The sequence below is a fragment of the Chlorocebus sabaeus genome, chromosome 12, assembly GCF_047675955.1.
Source record: "Chlorocebus sabaeus isolate Y175 chromosome 12, mChlSab1.0.hap1, whole genome shotgun sequence".
NCBI classification, from domain to species: Eukaryota; Metazoa; Chordata; class Mammalia; order Primates; family Cercopithecidae; genus Chlorocebus; species Chlorocebus sabaeus.
The window spans coordinates 23,790,602-23,796,601 of NC_132915.1; positions in this window are offsets into that span (position 1 = coordinate 23,790,602).

Below are 6,000 nucleotides of genomic sequence, written 5' to 3' on the forward strand. Positions count from 1 at the left end.
AAGGAACGCTTACATAAGCATGTTCTATACATATCCTGTAACTTTGTTTTCTTTTTCCCCCATTGTTAAATCTTAAGTTTATAATGCCCTGTAGGATAGAGTTGGTTATCTTGGTTTAAAATATTGTACATCCACATGTATCTATAGAGACATAGGGACAATTACTAAAATATCTGAAATAATAAAACATGTCAAGAAAATAAAAGCACATAGAATATATAAGGTCAGTATAAATGCCAGTGTAGTTGTGATTGATCTCTATATGCAATTACTACCTTCATAGATTTAAAATCAGTTTAGAAAATAAGTTATTAAAGTGAATTCCATTTGTGTTATGTGCAGAAAAGTTTAGAGTAATAATAAAAATGCTTCAATAATCAGACTAGTTTTGGTATTCAGCAAATCTTTCTATATATGTATTTTTTTGTTGTTTGGTTTTTTTTTTTATTATACTTTAAGTTTTGAGATACATGTGCAGAATATACAGGTTTGTTATATAGGTATACCCGTGCCATGGTGGTTTGCACACCCATCAACCCATCATTTACATTAGGTATTTATCCTAATGCTATCCCTCCCCTAACCCTCACCCACTGACAGGCCCTGGAGTGTGATGTTCTCCTCCCTGTGTCCAAGTGTTCTCATTATTCAACTCCCACTTTTTACTGAGAAAATGTGGTGTTTGGTTTTCTGTTCCTGTGTTAGTTTGCTGAGAATGATGGTTTCCAGCTTTATTCATGTCCCCCACAAAGGACATAAACTGATCGATTTTATGGCTGCACAGTATCTCATGGTGTATATGTACCACATATTTTTTATCCAGTCTATCATTGATGGGCATTTGGGTTGGTTCCAAGTCTTTGCTATTGTGAATAGAGCTGTAATAAACATATGTGTGCATGTGTCTTTATAGTAGAATAATTTATAATCCTTTGGGTATATACCCAGTAATGGGATTGCTGGGTCAAATGGAATTTCTGGTTCTAGATTCTTGAGGTATCGCCACACTGTTTTCCACAATGATTGAACTAATTTATAATCTCACCAACAGTGTAAAAACACTCCTATTTCTCCACATCCTCTCCAGCATCCGTTGTTTCCTGACTTTTTAATGATCGCCATTCTAACTAGTGTGAGATGGTATCTCACTGTGGTTTTGATTTGCATTTCTCTAAAGACCAGTGATGATGAGCTGTTTTTCATATGTTCGTTGGCCGCATAAATGTCTTCTTTTAAGAGATGTCTGTTCATTTCCTTCACCCACCTTTTGATGGGATTGTTTGTTTTTTTTCTTGTAAATTTCTTTAAGTTCCTTGTAGATTCTGGGTATTAGCCCTTTGTCAGATAGATAGATGGCAAAAATTTTCTCCCATTCTGTAGGTTGCCTGTTCACTCTGATAATAGCTTCTTTTGCTGTGCAGAAGCTCTTTAGTTTAATTAGATCCCATTTTGTCAATTTTGGCTTTTGTTGTCATTGCTTTTGGTGTTTTAGTCATGAAGGCTTTGCCCAGGCCTATGTCCTGAATGGTATTGCCTAAGTTTTCTTTTAGGGTTTTTATGGTTTTAGGACTTACGTGTAAGTCTTTAATCCCTCTTGAGTTAATTTTTGTATAAGGTATAACAAAGGGGTCCAGGTTCAGTTTTCTGCATATGGCTAGCCAGTTTTCCCAACACCGTTTATTAAATAGAGAATACTTTCCCCATTGCATGTTTTGGTGAGGTTTGTCAAAGATCAGATGGTTGTAGATGTGTGGCATTATTTCTGAGGCCTCTGTTCTGTTCCATTTGTCTATATATCTGTTTTAATGCAAGTACCATGCTGTTTTGGTTACCGTAGCCTTGTAGTATAGTTTGAAGTCACATAGCATGATTCCTCCATCTTTGGTCTTTTTGCTTAGGATTGTCTTGGCTATATGGGCTCTTTTTTGGTTCCATATGAAATTTAAAGTAGTTTTTCTAATTATGTGAGGAATGTCAATTGTAGCTTGATGCGGATAGCATTGAATCTATAAATTACTTTGGGCAATATGACCATTTTCATGATACTGATTCTTTCTATCTATGAGCATGAAATGTTTTTCCATTTGTTTGGGTTCTCTCTTATTTCTTTGAGCGGTCATTTATAGTTCTCCTTGAAGAGGTCCTTCACATCCCTTGTAAGTTGTATTCCTACATATTTTATTTTCTTTGTAAAAATTGTAAATGGAATTTCACTCACGATTTGGCTTTTTATTTGTCTATTATTGGTGTATAGGAATGCTCGTGATTTTTGCACATTGATTTTGTATCCTGAGACTGCCGAAGTTGCTTATCAGCTTAAGGAGATTTGGGGCTGAGACGATGGAGTTTTCTAAATATACAGTCATGCCATCTGCAAACAGAGACAACTCGACTTCCTGTCTTTGCATTTGAATACTCTTTATTTCTTTCTCTTGCCTGAATGCCCTGGCCAGAATTTCCAACACTATATTGAATAGGAGTGATGAGAGAGGCCTCCTTGTCTCATTCTGGTTTTCGAAGGGAATTCTTCCATCTTTTGCCCATTCAGTATGATATTAGCTGTGGGTTTGTCATAAATAACTCTTACTATTTTGAGATACATTCCATCAGTACCTAGTTTATTGAGTTTTTAGTATGAAGGAATATTGAATTTTATTGAAGGCCTTTTCTGCATCTACTGAAATAATCATGTAGCTTTGTCATTGGTTCTGTTTATGTGATGGATTACATTTATTGATTTGCATATGTTAAACCAGTCTTGCATCCCAGGGATGCAACCAACTTGATTGTGGTGGATGAGCTTCTTGATGTGCTGCTGGATTCGGTTTGCCAGTATTTTATTGATGATTTTCGCAACGATGTTCATCAGGGATATTGGCCTGAAATTTTCTTTTTTTGTTGTGTTTCTGCCAGGTTTTGGTATCAAGATGATGCTGGCTTCATAAAATGAGTTAGGAAGGAGTTCTTTTTCTATTGTTTGGAATAGTTTCCGAAGGAATGGTACCAACTCCTCTTTGTACCTGTGTTATTACTCAGCTGTGAATCCATCTGGTCCTGGGCGTTTTTCTTTTTTTTTTTTTTTTTTGGTTGGTAGGCTATTAATTACTGCCTCATTTTCAGAACTTGTTATTGGTCTATTCAAGAATTCGACTTCTTCCTGATTTAGTCTTGGGAGTGTGTATGTGTCCAGGAATTTACCCATTTCTTCTAGGTTTTCTAGTTTATTTTCATAGAGGTGTTTATTCTCTACGGTAGTTGTATTTCTGTGGGATCAGTGGCGATATTCTCTTTTTCACTTTTTATTTTATCTATTTGATTTTTCTCACTTTTCTTCTTTATTAGTCTAGCTAGTGGTCTATATATTTTGTTAATCTTTTCAAAAAACCAGCTTCTGGATTCATTGGTTTTTTTGAAGGGTTTTTCATGTCTCTATCACCTTCAGTTCTACTCTGATCTTAGTTATTTCTTGTCTTCTGCTAGCTTTTGAATTTGTTTGCCCTTGCTTCTCAAATTCTTTTATGATGTTAGGGTGTCAATTTTAGATCTGTCCCACTTTCTCCTGCGGGCATTTAGTGCTATGAATTTCCTTCTAAACACTGCTTTAGCTGTGTCCCCGAGATTCTGGTACATTGTGTCTTTGTTCTCATTGGTTTCAAACAATTTATTTCTGTCTTAATTTCGTTAATTTACCCAGTAATCATTCAGGAGCAGGTTGTTCAGTTTCCATGTAGTTGTGCAGTTTTGAGTGAGTTTCTTAATGCTGAGTTCTAATTTGATTGCACTGTGGTCTGAGAGACTGTTTGTTATAATTTCTGTTTTTGTTGTTGTTGTTTTGCATTTGCTGAGGAGTGTTTTACTTCCAATTATGTGATTGATTTTAGAATAAGTGCAATGTGGTGATGAGAAGAATGTTTATTCTGTTGATTTGAGATGGAGAATTCTGTAGATGTCTATTAGGTCCTCTTGCCCCAGAGCTGAGTTCAAGTCCTGAATATCCTTGTTAATTCTCTGTCTTGTTGATTTGTCTAATATTGACAGTGGGGTTTTAAAGTCTCCCACTATTATTGTGTAGGAGTCTAAGTCTCTTTGTAGGTCTCTAAGAACTTGCTTTATGAATCTGCGTGCTCCAGTATTGGGTGCATATATATTTAAGATAGTTAGCTCTTCTTGTTGCATTGATCCCTTACCATTATATAATGACCTTCTTTGTCTTTATCTTTGTTGATTTAAAGTCTGTTTTATCAGAGGCCAGGATTGCAACCTTGCTTTTTTTATTTTTATTTTTTTGACTTTCCATTTGCTTGGTAAATCTTCCTCCATCCCTTTATTTTGAGCTTATGTGTGTCTTTCCACTTGAGATGGGTCTCCTGAATACAGCACACCAATGGGTTTTGACTCCTTATGCAATTTACCCATCTGTGTCTTTCAATGGGGGAATTAGCCTGTCTACTTTTAAGGTTAATATTGTTATGTGTGAATTTGATCTTGTCATTATGATGCTAGCTGGTTATTTTCCCCATTAGTTGATGCAATTTCTTCATAGTGTCAATGGCTTTTATATTTTGGTTTGTTTTTTTAGTGGCTGGTAATTGTTTCTCCTTTCCATATTTAGTGCTTCCTTCAGGAGCTTTTGTAAGGCAGGCCTGGTGGTGACAAAATCCATCAGTATTTGTTTGTCTATAAAGAATTTTATTTCTCCTTCACTTGTGAAGCTTAGTTTGGCTGGATATTAAATTCTGGGTTGAAAATTCTTTTCTTTAAGAATGTTGAATATTGCCCCCCTACTCTCTTCTGCCCTGTGGGGTTTCTGCAGAGAGACCCACTGTTAGTCTCATGGGCTTCCCTTTGTGGGTAACCCGACCCTTCTCTCTGGCGCCTTTAAGGTGTTTTCCTTCATTTTAACCTTGGTGAATCTGACGGTTTCTGTGTCTTGGGGCTGCACTTCTTAAGGAGTATCTTTCTGGTATTCTCTGTATTACCTGAATTTGCATGTTGGCCTGTCTTGCTAGGTTGGGGAAGTTCTCCTGGATAATATCCTGAAGAGTGTTTTCCAACTTGGTTCCATTCTCCTCGTCACTTTCAGGTATACCAATCAAACGTAGGTTTGATCTTTTCATGTAGTCCCATATTTCTTGGAGGTTTTGCTCATTCCTTTTATTTTTTTCTCTAATCTTGTGTTTATGCTTTATTTCTTTTTTTTTTTTTTTTTTTTTTTGAGACGGAGTCTTGCTCTGTCTCCCAGGCTGGAGTGCAGTGGCACCATCTCGGCTTACTGCATTAGCCATCACTGCATCAGCCAGGATGGTCTCGATCTCCTGACCTCGTGATTCACCTGCCTTGGCCTCCCAAAGTGCTGGGATTACAGGCATGAGCCACCGCGTCCCGCCTAGGCTTTATTTCTTCAAATTGATCTCCAGTCTCTGATATCCATTATTCCATTTAATTGATTTGGCTATTGATACTTATGTATGCTTCATGAAATTCTCATGCTGTGTTTTTCAGCTCCATCTTTTCATTTTTGTTCTTCTCTAAACTGGTTATTCTGGTTAGCAAATCCTCTAACCTTTTTTCAAGGTTCTTAGCTTCCTTGCATTGGTTTAGAACATGCTTCTTTAGCTCTGTGGAGTTTGTTATTACCCACCTTCTGAAGCCTACTTCTGTCGATTTGTCAAACTCATTCTCTGTCCACTTTTGTTTCCTTGCTGGTGAGGAGTTGTGATCCTTTGGAGGAGAAGAGATGTTCTGATTTTTGGAATTTTCAGACTTTTTGTGCTGTTTTTTTCCCATCTTCGTGTATTTATCTACCTTTGATCTTTGCTGTTGGTGATCTTTGGATGGAGTTTCTGTGTGGGCATCCTTTTTGTTGATATTGATGCTATTCTTTTCTGTTCGTTAGTTTTCCTTCTAACAGTCAGTCACCTCTGCAGCAGGTCTGCTGGAGTTTTCTGGAGGTCCAATCCAGACCCTGTTTGCCTGGGTAGCACCAGCAGAGACTGCAGA